Below are 18,745 nucleotides of genomic sequence, written 5' to 3'. Positions count from 1 at the left end.
ATTTATTATAATTGACGGTTATCCAAAAAATATTTTTATTGAAACTTTTACTTTATTACCAACAAAAACATGTCCACGTAGAAAAAAAATAATCTAAAAACACAAATAAATATTATGAGCTTCATAATAAGAAGCACATTTTTATATAGAATATCTGTTTATTATTAATATTGTAAGGAGGTTGTAAAGATCATGCCCTTCAATTTTAGTTGATATTTTAGTAGTTTTAGAAAATGTTCTTGTGAATAATAACGAAATATGAGGTAATGGTATTTTCTGAAAACTTTAATTAACAGGCCATTCTTATTTTATCGCTTTCACTTATAGGTAAAGACTCAATTTGATGTGATGATTATATAATTTTTCAGCTGTATGTTATTTTAAAGTTGTCTGGGAAGTTCTTGACAAACTTTTTCTCTCTCTCTCTTTCTGGACACGGTTTAGACGTGACAAGGCTTGATGTCAGATTATCCCAATAAAAGGCCAATTACAGGCGTGTAACCAAGCCCCATTATTGCAGCTTCATTGGAAGGCATGCATTAGAGAGGCACAGCAGATCAGAAGAAGGTTGTTTCCCCGCCCCAACACCATGATTTTCATACAAACTCGTCTTTTATGTCGTTTGCAGAGTCCACTTATTTCTATTGAAAATGTAAAACAAAGAGGATAATGACATGGAAGTCTTTGTGGCAAACTCTCATGCCCAACTTTTTTCTTTTTTGGGCTAACCCCCTGGCCCCCCAACACCCAAAATTGAAAAATTTCCATCACAAAACACTAAATATAGACAATACGATGGAGACCGATTACTGTAAAATGGGGCGTTTACATTTTTTCATTATTATTGTTTGTGTGAAATCAGCTCTGAAAGCCATCACTCAGACTGCATATATTACCAAGTATACATCTGATCTGGCAGGAGAACAAACCAATTAGATGTGTGGAACAGTGGTGAGAGACCTCAGACATTTACACACACACACACACACGCACGCACGCACGCACACGCACACACGCATGCACACACACACACACACACACACACACATTGTGAAAGAGAGTGAAACTGTTTTGTATAAACCCTCACAGCAGTGATCAGTTATTCAGTAACTGGTTTTCTCATGTTTACCTTGATGGGACTCATGCAGGGAATTTCTTTTTCTTTTTTCTTTTTTTCAAGAAAATATGCAGGAACAGGGTGGTCCAAATTGAGAACATCCTGCACTGGGAATTGCATAGTCAGAATATAACTTTATGTGTAATCTTGAAAATTTCTTGAAGTGCAAAGTAGTTTCCTGCCCATTCATTTTCCATAAACAGTACACAGACTTTGCATTCAAGTAAGAGTCATACTACTTCAGCATATTTTTACTCAAGCAAAAGTAAAATGTTGCCACCTAAGGAATTACTCAACTGAGCGTAAGACAGCATTCTCTAGAAAGGCTACTCAAGTACAGAGTAACTGATTAATACTTAATCATAACATCTGATTGAATATTTTTAAAATGTTGTGATTATTCAGACAATAAATTGTTTTGTGCAATTTATGTTACTTTAAAGACTAAAAATGAGATACAAACGTAAAACAAACAACGTCATCACAAACTAACAATTTAAGGAAAAAGAAACACTTTCCCCCCCCAAGACATTTGACTCTGGTAAGAGTAGCAATACCTCACGATAACATTACTCAAGTAAAAGTAAAAGTATCGTGTAGTAAAGTACTTCTAAAAGATCCACCTCTGAAGATGATACAATCATGTTTTGCTTCAAGGTATAATGTACATGACTTTATTTTCTCTATCCAGTGATTTTGAAAGATCTGGTAACGTAATTCTGTCATCATGAACAGAGCATGATGAGAACAGAAAACCAGTTCATCTGGATTTTAAAGTAGAAGCCGTTGCTCAAAGATGGTTGATGAGGAATTATTTGTATGATGGCCTCTTGAAACATGTTGGGTTGATTTTTTTTTTTCCTCTTTAAAGTGCCAAACACCTGCACAGGGGGGAAGAAAACGAGGTGATAAGCAATTAAAAAAAAACTCCAGGTAGTACTATGTAGTTATAGTTCCGCCGCAATGTTGGTTTTTAGACTAGCTCGAACTTGGAAATGTTCTAAAATGCAACCCAGATGCACAAAAAAATAAATAAATTACTGCTACAACATTATTAATAAGAATTGTATACAATACCAGCTTCTTAAATATTATCTGACACCAATCACTTTATGGAGAATTCGGATAAATCTAGATTTATTTTTTAATAATTCTGATTGTTAAAATTCTTCTATGCATTTGACAGTAACAGAAATAAGTGAGTTTATGAGAGTCTTTCAAAGTGCCTGGCTCTAAATCCTTTTATTTATTAATACCTGATTATTCCTAGTCCAAAAATATATATTGTAAGGAGGCTCATAATCATTGGAGGATCTTGGAGTTGAGCCACTGCTCCGCCTTGACAAAAGCACTTAGCTAAGGTGCAATTTTAACACTTGTTGCCAGTTATTTTTTGTTTGTTTTATAAAGGAACAATTAACCATTTTCCAGTCTTTTTTGTTTAGAATAGGGAAGTGATCTTATTTTTAGTGCTGCAATTTTGTAAGAGACATTTTGTGGTTGTTAAAATGTAGACATGCCCTGTGGTACTTAGCTCCATTGAGTTCCATCTTGGTTCTTGTACTTTTGGATCCAAACAGATTTATGTCTTCACTAATCTGAAACAATACTGAACTATCCACTAATTTAAATCATGAAGACATCGACTTGGTGAAAATTAGTCAGAGGAATAACCCTTGAGTAACCCCACAATTATTATGTTTTATTTTTTTTTTTCAGATTTAAATTTACCAAATGACACAAAGTAGTCCCTACCTGTCAAATAAGACCTGAACAGCACAGTAACCAAATAAGATTCATATTAGCTAAAAGTCTGTTTTCTGGTCACCAGGTGAGCATTAAGCATGACACCATCTGTTTCAGCTGAGAAAATAAACTCAGAAAAAAACAAAACACAAATATGCTGTCAGGATTAAAAGGTGACTCTTAAACCAAACCAACACTAGCATAAATATCTGCTGCAACCATGCCTGGTGTAGATGAACTAGTCATTTAAAAATAGGATTGAATAAAGCAGTGCTTTTCTTTCTCCTATAACAAATAATCTGTGGCAGCACAGTCAGCATTTAGGCTATCCTTATGCACACCTAACCTGATTGAAAAGAATGTTTCAGTATTCTTTTTTTTTATAGTATTTTAGCATTAACAACATACAAAAAAAAACAAAAAACAAAAAAAAAAAACATCTGTTGCAACACAGACCACTACAGGAACTTCATTCTGCCCGGAGCCATTACCAGCTATAACGACTTTTCAAATATACTTGTATTGTTTTGACTTGTACACAATTTAATTTCCGCAAGTGGGATTCTTGAATTATTTTTGAACTGAAATGAATCGTGCATTCACAGATGGAACCACTTTTCTATTCTAACCAAAACTGTTGAAAACCGTCCTCAGGTCACACAAGAATGTCATCAGCGGTATCAAACTCCGGTCCTCAAGGGTCGCTGTCCTGCAGTTTTTAGGTGTGCCACAGATACAAAACGCTGGAAAGAAATGACTTAATTACCTCCTCCTTGTGTAGATCAGTTCTCCAGCGCCTTGCTAATGACCTAATTATTCTATTCAGGTGTGGTGCAGCAGAAGCACATCTAAAAGTTGCAGGGCAGTGGCCCTCGAGGACTGGAGTTTGACACCTGTGGTCTAGATAATCAATGACTTTATTATCAGCAGCCCTGCTTAGTATTTCTGTTTCTAGTTACACTGTGTCACATTTTGTTTTGTGATCAACTAGGTTCCCACTGGCTCTAGCTGAATATGTCACGCTAAGCTGAGAGTCACCATTTTTGTAATCAGTATAATTTGTGCCACAGAGTTTGTTCTTTAATGTTATTTGCTTCATTAGAAGCCACACGGCCACTGAAGTCAGGAGTGATGGGAGGCGGCTGCCCTGATCATTTTACCCCTTCAGCAATTTGTACCTAATCGAACAGTTGGCTGCTGGACATTTTCCTGTGTCAACTTGTACTCGCATTATGACTACTAGGGGCCATCAGTAAGATGCTAATGTTGAAAGAGATAACACTGTTTATGAGTCTGAGCACAACAATACATGAAAACAGTAAGTAATTTTCTTCATCCAGTGGTGTCTAGTGTTTTAATTTCTTTGAATTGTGATGCTAAAAGGATTGTTTAATCTTCAACAACAGTTACTTCAACTTAGATGACTGGTTTAATTGGACTACGCTATAAAAAGCAGCTACATGGCTACACATGTGAACTACATTAAACACTTTCAGAGTGTAAATGGAATGACATGCAAGTTGCAGCATGGCCCAAAAAGGTTTGGTACCTTTGTCAAAGCATAGTTGGAATACCGTTTGGTGGAGACACACCTTTCGATCTCTGTGCAACAGTATTAAGACAATCTGTTCTTCTGCGAAAATGATTAATAAGTTGATCAAGTACCAACTGAATGATTGCCACCATCTTGATCCTGGACAGGTCGACCTGTTCTTGGTGCTTCAGTCAATATTACCTCTTGAGTCAAAGGCGATCCTCTTCCAGGGCTTAATAACCGAATTACCCTTCATCATGCCTATCATTAAAATAATTATATCTGATATAGCTTTGGCTCAGTTGTTTAAAACATTGTTGCCTTTTAATTGGAAGAATCATTTTTTTGTTCTTTCACATCCTCTTGAAAGATGTTGCAGTGAAGCAATATCTGTAATTTATTCAGATGAAAGCCATGTTGGTTGCCACTTGCATCACAGTATTCATTCCTTGTTCAGCATAAAGCTTCATCGGAGCAGACAGACCGTCTGCATAGCGCAGTAAGAAAGTGAATTGAATATTGAATGTTTGCTCTGGTGACTTCACAATTTTTGGGACGAAACCGACAAATGCTCGGTAGCTTTTGTTAGCTGGGGAACAAATTGTGGACGTTACTTTGTCAAATGTGTAATAAAACAATATTGAACTTTTCTTAAAGCCAAGAGATTTTCTGAATGTCGACAATTTTAGAGACCAGCGCTTCAGACTGCAAAACACAGAGCAGATCACCGAACGACAGGAAGCAAAAAGAGTCTCACTTCCACCATTAACATCACTGTTAAAAAAAAAAAAAAAAAAAAGCCTGAAAACACAAATTGCTGGGGGAATACCAGACTTGTTAGATCAACAAAATAAAGTTGTACAAGTTAAAACAAGCAGCCAACTTAAAAAAAAGAAAAAACAAAAAAACCTAGTTATTTAAAATCTAATAATAAGGTGGGCTAATTTGCCAGTGTCTCAACATGTCTTTTGTACATGTACAATAATCAGCTTTAATCTCGTTCTCACGCCAAATTGGATAAGAATGCAAGAAGTTTCTTGTGTTTCAATGCAGTTCTCACTTTGCACATGTGCATCACTGATGGTGTCTGTGTGTATCTGTACGACTGTGCTCATGCACATGGCAGCTGCTGACCAGCCTGGCCAAGAGAGAATTACGGCTCTCTCTTGGGGGGGATGATAGAGGCCAACAAGGGACAGGTGACTCCCAGTATGTCCCAGATCTGCTTACTCCCACTGCCCACACACAGCAGAGGATCCGCATGGAGTCAGAAGGAGAGGTCGACTGCGGGGCCGGTCCACAGCATCCAACCTACATGGAGGGGGACGTCCATGCTCCGAGGCATTGGGTAGTGATAACAAGCAGATGTCTTGAGGCAAACAGCTGTCACACCTACAGGGAAAACCGATAGGACGTGTGACATCGGACGCCTTTTCAAGTTTCCGATCCCATTGTCTGGACTCACAGGCATCACTTGAGCTTATGGTAACCCATGTTTGGAATATCGAGCATCACAATCATAATGTCCTGGCAGTTACTCGATGACTATGTTTTTGTATCTCTCGCTTGTTCCTTCTTCTTTTTTTTTTTTTTTTTTTTAATCCCTCAGGATGAAGAGCAGAGTGTGCCACAAGCCCCTTCTCTCTTCTGCTTCATCCTGTTCTTCTCCCCACCACCGGCCCCCCAGACACAGGCCTCTTTCTGTTGGGGCATCCCCATGGCAACCAAGCCACTAACTTGAGGAGGCGACATAAAACCTGCTCTTTTAGGGGACACAGGAACACCTGCCGCCTCGGGCAACGGGGAGGGCCGGACTGGACGCGAAGCCACGTGCGGACTCAGTCACATACAAATGCATGCAGTCACATATTCAGTCTTGAACAGAGAGTCAGTGTGACATTCAAATGAGACCTAACATCTGCTCCCCTTCAGGAGCTAATTTATCTCCTTCAGGAAGACCGGGGCTGGGTGTGTTATTTCCTTACCTGTTTTTTTTTTTTGTTTTTTTTTTTTTTTTAACAAATAAAGTGCTAACAAGAAAATGTGGAATTGATGTTAGGTGAAATGGTCAGTTTTAAACATTATTACAGTTAATATAAAATATTTTTAGTGTCCAGTAAATTATGTTTTGTCCTTCTCAGGAAGTTAAATGTTCCTGTTTGTGGCCTTTTACTCCTCTTATTTAAAAAGAAAATCAAACAAACAAAAAAAACAGATAGTGGTTAAAAGAACAATAACCAGAACAATTTGTTTTGTAAATTGTTAGCTTTACTTTTGCTGTAATTCTGTAAATGAAACTCATTCCAGTTAGGTCTGTCACTTTAACAAATACAAAGATGAGTTTAAGGGGGGAAAAAAAAGCATCAACGGTAAAAATGATTCCGATCACTTGATTCAAAACATTTTTTTTTTTTTTTGCTGAAAATTACACTTACGGCAATTATAAAGCTGGAAAATGGTAAGGAAAATAAATAAGAAGATTCCAGAACTTATATGGACAATATGGATGCAAAGGATGTTTGCAACATCCTTTGTAACAGGTGAACTCTCATAGCATTTTATCATCTACTGGCTGAGATGATGAATCACACATACATGGAAGCATTGGAGTGACTGAGGAGATAGAGGAAAATGCAAATCAATATTCAACAATAATATTGCAAGAGTCTGTTTTTCTACAATTATCCTACAGAACTACTTTCAACTTGACTGAATATGAGGAGAATTTCTGCTTCGATCGACAAAAATGTTGCCAAAAAATTATTTATGTGGCAAGATCATCCTTTAGAAGCCCAACCCCACTAATATAATAATTTTTTTTATCATTAGACAATCAAGTTTATTTGTAGAGCATATTTCAGCAACGAGGCTGTTCAAAGTGATTTACATAACAAAAACAAGAATACGAAGTCATCAAAACAACGTTCAGTCAACAATCGAGAAACCAGTGACAGATATTACATTTTGACTAGTCGACTGTGAAAGACATAAGGTGTTTTTAACTCTAAAATAGAATTATAACATATGATGAACAGTCAACACAATGAAAAAAATATTTAGAGATAGTGTAGTAGTCATATTTAATAAAAATATGCTTACCTGTGTTTCTGTCCTAGGTGAAGTCATTTAAATGTTTCTGCTGCTATTAACTTTTTCTTGAAGTAATCCTGGAACAGTGCTTAAGTGTTTTTGTTTGTCACCTCTGACCCTCAATCTACTAGAACTGAATCTGGTTCTGCTGGAGGTTTCTTTGTTCCTTCCCACTGTCACCACAAACTTGTTCAGTGAGAGGGATTGCTGCAAAGTCAACCACTCAGTGTAATCAACTTTCCACTGTCGGCACATGTGATCCGTCATACAGGATGGATTGCTGCAAAGTTGATGACTTGATGTATCCAGTTTCCAGGTTTTTTTTAAAGAGTGAAAGTAACTCAAAAGTCATAGTCTCAGAAACCAAAACGCACAAAACAAAATGTATGTCTTAAAACCAAAGCTGCAATCGAGAGCTCTTAAAATAACCTGACCAGAGACCTATCTGGCTCAACAAACCAGCAGAGGCGAAATAAATAATAAAAACAAACTAAAACACGGGTCACAATCCAGCTACAAACAAACTCCAGCAGCACATTCAAGGTGCACAAAATGCCAAAGCAAGTCAAAGCAATCAAAAACACCCAGCAAAGAGGCAAGCTGCTCCAACAAAGAAACAACCCCATCTTCTTAGGAAGTTGAGGTTTCAGTAGGGAGGCCTCTTCAGGGATTGGTGGAGCCACCACGTGATGATCCAATCAGATCTGCTGTAGGCCTCAGGCAGGAAGAAACACAGGAGGAGTCTAAACTGACTTGAAATGACTCCTTATAAATAGACGTAAATGTAATTGAATAAAAAGTTTTGGGATATTACATTTACTTAAACCTAGTTGGGGAAAGCCTTGTCTGTAAATCCAATTATTTTGTCTTGCAAGTAGTGCTCGCATTCTGCACGTCTCTGGCTAAATCTAAGTAAACAGCTGGAATACGATGCATTTGTTCATTTTTGCAGTCATGCAAAAAAAAAAAAAAAAGAAAAAGTACCGCACCTCGAGGCCCTTTAACAGAAAGTGAAAAAGACCATCATGCCTGTTGTGACATCCCACCTCTGAGCAAAGAGTGTTGGCGCAAAAATAGTAAGCCCACATGCATTGGTAACACAAACCTGCTTCAGAGACTCACAGTATCTGTGAACACTCAACCAATTACAAACAAGAAGGACAGAGTAATCATTCCCAGGTCAAAGAATCAAAAGCATCTGACTGTATAAGAGCTGCATATGCCAATAAAACAAACTGCGGTTTCTTTTCAAGGGCCAATTAAAGTCCTCTTTGCGCTAAGATAAAGCAACTCGGATTTCTTATCTACAGCTGTTGTAAAACAATCCAACGTGATGCAGGTTTACATTACTGACAGTGTTCATTGTCCTCTTCCTGTTGCACATACCTTCTATTTTGCCAAAACAGAAGGTTGCTATGCAGTTTGCCACATTGCACTGGTGCATCCAATACGTTGAGCATATCTGGATTTATGGTCTATACATTAAATCCAATTGGCTTAACTTTCTTTTTTCCGCCAGTACTCTTACAGCTAAATTATTGCGTCCTGCACACTAATCAATAAACCAATATTCATTTCACATTCACAATATCACTTTTTCACCATGCTTCTATTTGTGGCACCTAAAATGCAAGCCACAAAACATCTACACGTAAAATCTCGAGCTTCTTATTTTGTAATATTATCCGTTATAATAAACAAGTTGATATAATTTGACTAATGGGAAATCTTGAAAGCTGAATTTCACAGTAACCTCTCCATTCAGTCTGACTAAGCTTGAACTGCTTTTCAGAGATGAATGAACAAAACTTTCAGTCTATTTGTGCAAAGCTGCAGCTGTAATTGCCAGCGCAAGCAAAATTTCTGACTCAGGTGGGGGGGGCTGAACACAAAAGATGCAGCGCAGTTTGTGTTTTTGTAAACAAGATTTAATCAGCTGTCATTTTCCTTCCACTTGACATCTATGTTTTTGCGTTTATCTATCCGGTATGAGCCCGAGTTACGTGAAGAACGAGTATGAATACTGTAGATTATTTCACACCAAACAGTAAAAAGCAGCTTAATTTAGCTGTAAAACAAATTCAGAATGTACCAGTTTTGCTTGATGATTTTGACAGCTTCTCCCTCCCTCACCGGGAAAGATGTTCGGCTCTTTGCCTGCACATTCTCTAACTCACCAGCAGACGCTATCTGTTCCCCCCTCCACTGCACCTCTTTAACTGTTATCAGACAGGCTTGAAATAATCCTTCCGATGCCCTCATTCATCACCGATCCATCTCTCCGGGAAAAGACAAAACAAATCTGTCAAATGTTATTTATTTTCTCCCGGCTTGTTTTCCGGTGCCTGCAGTTAATTTTCTGTGGAATGTAAGGAGCAGCTGTCACTTTAGCACATGAATGGAGCCAGTTTAGCGGCCCAGAGGCATCAGAGTGGATCAACGGCAGAGCGGGGACAGCTGGGCCCGGGGGGGACAATAGCACTCTTAGTTAATCATTAATACTCTTAATGAACAGCAGCCAGGCACCAGAGGTTCGCTCCTCGGTCTCTCCAGAAGATTCAGCCCTCAACAGGAAGACGCAGGAAGCCTCAGCTTGCTGCCTGACCCCAAGCTGACAACTGTTGACTGGAGCTTTTATTGGGTCTGCTGGAGCTTTAAATTGCTGTCTGTTTGATGACATCTCACCCATCAGACTTGGAGGGTGGTGGGTTGAGGGGGGGGAATAACTTTGGCTCACTTTATTTGAATGCCACAATGCAGTTCCTTTTTGACACTTGCTAAAAGTATCCCACACGGTTTGAGCAGAATGAAAATTGATGGAAAACATAAAGAATTGATCTTCTCTGGAGTGAAAAGATGGTCACATAGATTTTATTAATTTTTTGATTTATTTTTGGTCACATTTAAATGTTTCAGATCATCAAATGCAGAAATTCATGACATTTTCAATAGATAAAGCATTTCATAAAAAAAATAAATAAATAAAAAAAATGAATTCAATTCATGGTCAAATTCTGACAACCACAGCGGCCGGTGTTTTACCTTAAATTAGAGATTTTTTTTTTTTAAGTGTGTACTTGATTATGGCGATGTTGTTCATATGTGACCTTCAAACAGCTGTCAGTTGTAGCAGCGTCACCGACCACTTCTGATCTGATCTGTATTCTAAAGCTGATGTGTCTTCCTGTGTATCAGGCGATCTTCACACTGGATGACTCTGATCTGCAAGTCTTTTATTGGCCTGGCCTCCTAATTATTTATGCGCTGTCGTTCGGAAAACAGGCAGACAATTTGCATCTCTATGTTCCTCATGTGCGACTAGAAAAGGGAAAGAAAGTTTTTAGCGTGAAATGCCTTGCAAGCTGAAGTAAAATTGTTTCACTGAATGTTTTTTATAAAATGTAAAAAAAAAAAAAAAGACTAACAACAGATATTCTGTCAAAAGTATTCTATTAACAGTAGTACTGCCCTTCATTGTCAAATTGTTGGCGTTTATATATTTCTGATGTCTATTTTTGTTATGTCTGTTTGCTTGTCTTGTGAATCATGACTTGAGCTGCTGCCTTTCTTGGCCAGGTGGCCCCAGTGAAAGAGATCCTAATCTTAATGGGTTTTTATCTGGTAAAAAAAAAAATAAATAAATATAAAATAAAATAAAAACACATTTTATTGTTGTGATATCAAAGTTAGAATTGTTTCAAGATATAATTTCAATTGACATGTGTGGACTGTTTTCACATTTGATCTTTTGTATTTGTTTATTCCCTTTTTGTTATTTTTTTTTGGATATTTTTGTTTTTCTGTCAAATCTATTTCACTTGTTTTTGGCACCAAAACAAAGCATCCAGATGCTGCAGCGTTGCATTTGGTTCAGATTAGTCATTTGGTCCTTTTCTACAGCTCACATTAAGTCATGCAATACTTGCACATGAACCGCACCGATATGTGCTGCACTCCTCTCCTTGTGCCTGTTCTCCGTCCCTCTCAGTGGAATAGCAGAAGAGGTGTTTGTATGTTCATCTGTGTGCAACTGGAGGGGGCAGGGTGTGGGGCGACCCTGACCAAAGTGGTACTCATTTGTCACTGCTTTAAAGAAATACAGATCAAATCGTGCAGTTTCCCATCACTATACCAGAATGTCAAGATCTTCAGAGCACATTTTAGCACACATGCAGCTCTTTAGAAAGATGTCTTGACATGCAAACCTTCCCAGCTAGGGATCCATCTTGAAACTCATTTTTCAGAGGTTCCTGACACTATAATGGATGTAAAGTGCACTGTGGGTCCTTCAGCTCTTTATATTAATACCTTTTAAGCAGCACAAAAGGCAGAACTACTGCCTGGAGTAAATGGTAGAGCTTTTTCTGCGTGTTGGCCAAATTATAGCACAGCATGGCCGAAAGGTTTCAACTCAGAAGAATTATGACCCACCCAAAGGAGGATTTATAGATTACAATAAGGTGCTAATCACATCAGGCCTTTTATACTAAAAATTACATTCATTCATTGAGACACATATTCCAAGATCGTGGGCAAAGTGGAATTTCGGAGAAGCAAGAATTAAACTCTCAGCTATTCTTCTAGGCTGAACCACAGGTGCTTTGTCTGACTATATATGTGTTTGTTTGTTTGTTTGTTTGTTTGTTTTTCAACTAAACCCATCTTAGGACGTCTTAGTTTTTTTTCCTAAAACTCAAAAGCAGGATTTAAGAATGAAGTTACACCTGAATTTTTATGTCACACCAAGCCAAGACCCAGAAGGATCTGCTAATAGTTGATAGCTCGAATTAGCTAGCAAGCTAACCGCACAGCAGAACACATTTTTTCTCTATTCCATGTATTCAAAAACGAATGCAACATGTTCACGAGTTAAATGTAAGATGCTTCACTGGTTTAGTAAGTTACAAACTATGAGAAGTGGAAATTAACAGTTTATTTCTGCAGTCTCATAAAGTTTAATACACACGGCGGCCATTTTGGATTTTGAAGTATGGACTGCTTTTCAACACAAAATTTGGACATATGGAGGTTTGAATAACATTATAAAACCCACTCTTCTAATCAAGCCATGGCAAAACATGCCTGCCTGGACATCATCATAAAGGTCAAGGGTCAGGATTTATTTTCACCCATTTTAAATTTACTCCTCACTGTTTATTGTTTTCTGTGGATAATTTGCTTTTCTTGGCTTTCTGTGCGTAACTTAAGCTTATAAAAGGCTCACAGCATGACTAGGGTTTTGCCTTAGGTTTTAAATCTTCTAGAACTTGCCAAAACAAAAAAAGAGGAGGATGCATCTAAGTGATCGAGCCCTTTTCAATAAATTAAGTGATTTTGTTTTTTCCCTTTTTTGCTTTTTGCTTCGTGTCGAGTGCTGCAGTTAACAAGCAGATACCACAAAATCTGGATGAAATTGACTTCTTGATTGAGTTTAACATCACACAGTCAAGCAATACCAGCCTAAAATATCCATAAATATCCATTATTGTGTACAAATACGCATTCTGATGATGTTTGTATGTCAGATTAAAAGCACCTTTTCAACCTTCCCTGTTTAAAAATGTCATAATAATCTAATCTTAGATGTTGTGTTCTAAGTATAAATGCACATTTCAATAATATTCTAATTTAGCTGCACACACATGTACTTTGATGACAGGTTTATGTGCAGTAATTGCTGGGAATAACCCCTTAGTCATATTTGTGGTTGAACGATCAGTCAGCGGAAACTTGACGGCAGGTCAGGGTCATGTGGTGTCTGTTTAGACCAGGGTTTCTGCAACCATAATGCTTCCTTTTCTCATCATTTAAAAAGATCGGGTGAGGTTTAAGTGCTTTGCTTGTCATTACCACAGTTGTTGCCGAAACATTTCGAGGAGGGTTCAAACTCAAAGCCCAGACCTAAATATATTGCACCTTGTAAGACTTGAACATGTGTGTTCAGACATGTTCTCCATCCCACCTGAATGAGCTGGAGTGACTGTTCAAAGAAGAAAAGACAAAGCTGAAAGATTGAAATATCTAACTATGAGATTGTGATGCGTCGAAAACGTTTAAGCAGAATGAATACTTTTGTGAGGCACTGTAAGTACACTGCTTTCTTACACAGAGGACAATGTGATTGAGGTTTGACGATGCTGTAATTTTTAAACAGACACTATGACCTTATAAATTTACTGTAAAGCAGCAACAGTATAGAGGAAACCACTCTTATGCATTTGTTTGGTTTACGTGTCATCTTAGTTGGGCTTCATACCTACACATGTGTGCTGGAGTGATGTAACAAGGCTTAACGTATCACCCTGTCTTCTTCTTCTTGAGGTTTCTATTAAGAAGCTGGTCAGCTTTTTCTTTTCTTTTTTTTTCTACCTTACTGCAGACATGATGTGATTCTGAGCTCTGGGCGGCAGTGTGAGCTGAAACCACAAAGCTCAGGCCTGAGTAAAGCCAGAACTGACTTTCACGCTGGGATCATGGTCTGTCCTGAAGGCCAACAGTTTTCTGCAGCAGCGAACATAGAGGCTGCTGTGTCCACTCGGCCCTGTATGCATGCACGTGTACATGCACAAACCCACACACACACGCACACACACACACCCACACACACACACACACACACACACACACACACAAACACTAGTCACCTTTTTTTTCAAATGGATGAATCTGGCTATATGAATGCATGTGTTTGTGTGTGTGTGTGTGTGTGTGCGTGTGTGTGTGTGTGTGTGTGTGTGTGTGTGTGTGTGTGTGTGTGTGTGTTTTCTCGAACCGAATCCTGCTGGAGTTTTAATCAAAGAGTTGTGGCTTAAATGGAATAAGCGTGGCACTTTCATTTCTCCAGTTTAGTAAATATAAATGTTGCACTGCACAGATGTACTGCTCGGTCATGTCTGGAGCGAACGCTAAACTTTTTCATGTTCGCTACCTTCCTGCATTCTAGTACAAAAAAATAAAATGAATCCATCCCCGAGTTATAATCTCTGATTTTCCTTCTGCCTAAAGCCCTTAAGAGCAGGAAACGGGATTATATGGGTGTAAACTATGCAAACACAACTGTTGAGGAAAGGCTTTATCAGTGCTACACCTGTCATTGACTAATTTTGTCACGTGCGTTATAAGGTCAATGTGGATTGAGGCTGGAAAGAGATCAAGATAAGGCGTAAGCTTAATTATTTTCACAGCTCTGCCTGTGAATCAAGAATAGCAATGACTCAAGCGACGTTGTTGAATGAAAATAACCCCACGCTGACCAGATATTGCAGCTCCACGCTGAGCTTTACGATGTTTGGACGCAAGCTTGAACGTTCAAAGTTAAGCATTAAACTGGAAGAGGATCTGGTGCGCAGGCGGCTGGATTCGACGTCGGCTCGTTTCCTGTCATTGACTGCTGGTCACATGTTGCGTGGGCGCAAGATAGTGTAATGAGTTAAAGGGGTGAGGTTTGTGCATAGACGCACTGAGGGGAAAAACTATCAGCTCAATGCATGACAGCAGTCTGAACACATGCTGTTCTGAGGGGCTGCTACTGGGGGGACGGAAAGACGTTCTTTAAGATTCATCTGGTTCGTTCGTTCTGGGGAAAACAGTCAGTTCTTGTAGAAAAGCTGACGCAGGCAACAAAAAGTCAGGTCCCGGGGTGATAAAAGGGTTCAACGGTGCAGCAGTAAAAAGGAAGGAAAATTTTAAAAAAAAAAAGAAAAAATGGTTGCTCACATGAGAATATAAGGGAAAAGGTGTTTGGATACACCCACACAGTCTAACACTCAGTTTTTCCTGCTCACATAAATCAAAATGAAGGAGACTTTGTTGTGTTGCTACTGACGTGTCAACTAAATCAGAAAGTGTCCACCTCTCTGCCTTCATACACGACACCCTGCAAAAGTGTCCTTGCACAAAGAATGTTTTCACATTTGTGATGTTAGAGCCGTGAAATTCACCGTATGTTGGACATTTTTTGACAAAGAAGCACAAAGCAGCGACAGGATTTTCAAACGGAGGGAGAACAATTTTTTTTTTAAATCTGAAAAGTGTGGAGCGCATATGAATTCAGCCGCCGCGTGTCTGAAGGCTGCGATTACAACTTTGGGATCTAGCGAAAACTTGCTCAATTTTGTTCTGGAAAATCATTTTACCTCAATCAGACTAGCGGAAGAGCACCTGTGAACAAATTTCCACTTGGATGTAGGTCCGGGCTTCGACTGTGCTGTTCTATCTCAGGAACATGCTTTGGTCTAAATCCACGGCCTCTGCGTCTTTAAAAAGGACGCAGAGGCCATGCGGCCATTTTTGCCAGGCATCACAAGGGATTTCTTGTGACTTTTCTTCACCGTGGCTTTCTGCTTACCATTAAAATCTAGAGTTGCGGAGCGGCTAATTGCTGTCTTGCTGATTTTTCCTCCTGAGCCGTAACAATAGGCCTACTGGCTCTTCCCTTGATTAAAGCAATCTTAACTCAACCTCGAGGATGTAACACGGGCATTTCTTCAATAATTTATTGGATATTAATCATTTGACGAGGCATCGAGTATTCGATTATAAACATATATGTACGGTGACTCCTCCCACACTTCTGCATCCTCTCTGATGAAACTACTGGGGCCTCTGACATTACAACACAGCTATATTTATCTTTTTTTTTTCTTTTTTTTTTACCGCAACGAAAGGAGAAAATAATACGTACGAGAGCTTTCAGTGACACCCCACGGGGCCCCACTGTAACGACTGCTCCAGACACACGCTCACGATGCAGACGCTCGTACGCCAGCAGCACGGCCTTGATGTGGGCCCGGGTGCTGTGTCTGCTCTCAGCGTCAGCAGCTGGGGGCCAAGGTTGCTAAAAGGGAGGAGAAATGAAAGAGAAGGCAACGGAAGGAGGAAGCGTGCACAAACGCTAAGATTAAGAAGTGAGGAGAAGTTTCATGGGAGAGTAAATCAGCAACGAGGCACCATAAGCGACGACGGAGTGCAGTTTGTCGGTGATGTCAAAAGGAGGTTTAGAGCCGGGGTGAAAGATTCGAGGAGGAAGCTGATTGGCTAAAGATCACTTTAGATCCAAGAACCCTCTGGACGTTGCAGAAGTGACTGTCTTTGATTTAAAAATAGTGACTGGATGATTTTAGACCGATACGTAACATCATGTTAGACAGTGAAGCATCTGCAGAGCTTCAGTCACTAATCAGACAAGAACGTTTCTCCCCTTGTGTCGGCAGACGTGCACCTGACCGTCAAATAAAGTAATGCTGGCTATTTCCTTAACATTTTCACGTTGCATCTCTTAAATGGTGGATCTAGCTGACCGTTCTTCAGTTTAGAGTCTTGTCAAAAGCTCAGAGTAGAAGGAAAAAACATCCTGACCCAGTCATTAGGTAAGAACTGTGCGTTTCTCAACATCCCTTCATTTTATGCTGAAATGTTCAGCTTTTACTTAAAACACACACACTGACTGACTTGTATGCCCTTCTGTAGCTATTAGTAATGGGAGCAAATGGACGGTGAGGTGGGAAATACTTCATTTATTTTTCTTTATTTTTTACAAACCTGCTTTTGTATCTTGCAGCCCTGAATCAAGACTTTGCACAGCCACTTGTAACTGCATTTGCAGCTGCAAGTCTTTTATGTTTCCATCTGCTTTGAACATTTTTTTTTTCTTTGCAAAATGGGAAGTAAGTGTAAACATCAATTACATAGTCTTGCACTGAATCTGCTTGAGCGTCTGAAAACAAAATGGTCTTTTTAGCTGGAGTATCTCAGCTTAAAGATAAAAACAACAACAAAACATAACAAATCCTCTCTGCCCTGATGCGATGATGATAAGAGAGTTTAATGGACACTTCTTCAAGAGGTGATAGTGAAACTGCTTTCCTCAATAATACATTTCTCAGTATAAAAAAAAATTATACAACAGGAAAGTGTCTTTCCAAAGTGTGAAAAAACATCAACATTTGCTCTTTAGAAGGGTCAAAATAAAAACAGCAAGTAGCTCTCCAGATAAAGCCTTGATCAAAATGGAGCAGCTACAACACAAAGTTTGATTTAAGTATTTAAATTGTGAAGGCCTCTTAGCTACAACACAGGACTGAATAACTGATGTGATGACCCCACCTACAGGCAAAACAGAACCATGCAGTCTCTGGCGACTGAAAGAAAGAGACGCACATAAAGGTTTCAGTTCGTTAGAAAGGAAAACATGAGGAACATCTGACTTTCATTCAATTTAAGTATGAAAACTTCAAAACCAGAAAGAATGTTTGGGCTTAAGGTTGGATAAAAACTGCCAAACCATGCTTTCCCCTTTAAGGAATGCTGAAACTGTTTCAATATAATTTTGCTTATTTTCCTTTGGAATCAAGCATCCCAGAAACGGGGGTCTGAGAATACACAAATAACCAATTTCCCTAATGGTGCCATCATCAAATCAGGGACTTATTTACGCAGTTTACAATGACCCAATTCATTCGCTGTGCCGTTCAATCCCGAGCTGACCGCATCGTCCAAGCAACAAAACCTTCTGCGGCAATAACCAGGGGACATATGAAGTGCGAGAGCCAATGTTTAATTTGGCCTTCTGGAAATCAAATTAAGACAAATCCTCGTTTTAATCTGGACGACTTTGTAGGCAGGACAGGAGGATGTCTGTGGAGATATTTGGCGACTTTAGTGGAAAAGAAGACATTTCCACAGTAATCTCCTCATTTGCATCTGCCCTTTCCACAGATGAAGAGCAAAATGCACCTTTCTTTGAAAGCGAACATTGTGAAGGGAACTCAGTGAACATTTTTTTTTCTTCCAACTTTAGACTCATTCTTCTCCCCGGTGTTTTCCTAGAGATCGAAAGTCTTGGGGAAAACATTTGATAGGTATTTTATTTGTGCAGGATTTTCTGGCTTTCAGCTCTCGTCTTTCTAGACTTCCAGCACGATTCCTGACTGAGTAGCTGGCTGCTGATGGCTGAGCAACAATTGCCACATGCCGTTAGGAGTTAAAAGCTTTGTTTTCTCAGCCCCGGGCATCGAAGCAGCAGACAGCTGGTGCGCTAAAGTGTAAAGACACCCTGCTCTCGACTATCCTTTTACAGTTTCATGTCTCGGTTCCCCTTTGACAGACCAAGACCCTCACCCTCAGGGGCAGGTTTGTTTCTGTGTGAATGTCAGGGCCACACTGTGCAGCTCCTCTCTGCCAGGTGGACCTCTTGCTCTGTGTCACGTGGGAGGAGCATAGAGCTGCATGCAGGAAAGCTTCTGCAGCTCTTCTTATTT

The sequence above is a fragment of the Poecilia mexicana genome, unplaced genomic scaffold (assembly GCF_051168715.1).
Source record: "Poecilia mexicana isolate PSO_F unplaced genomic scaffold, ASM5116871v1 scaffold_11, whole genome shotgun sequence".
Taxonomy (NCBI): Eukaryota; Metazoa; Chordata; class Actinopteri; order Cyprinodontiformes; family Poeciliidae; genus Poecilia; species Poecilia mexicana.
The sequence above is the reverse complement of the archived record's forward strand: the minus strand, read 5'-3'. Positions refer to the sequence as shown.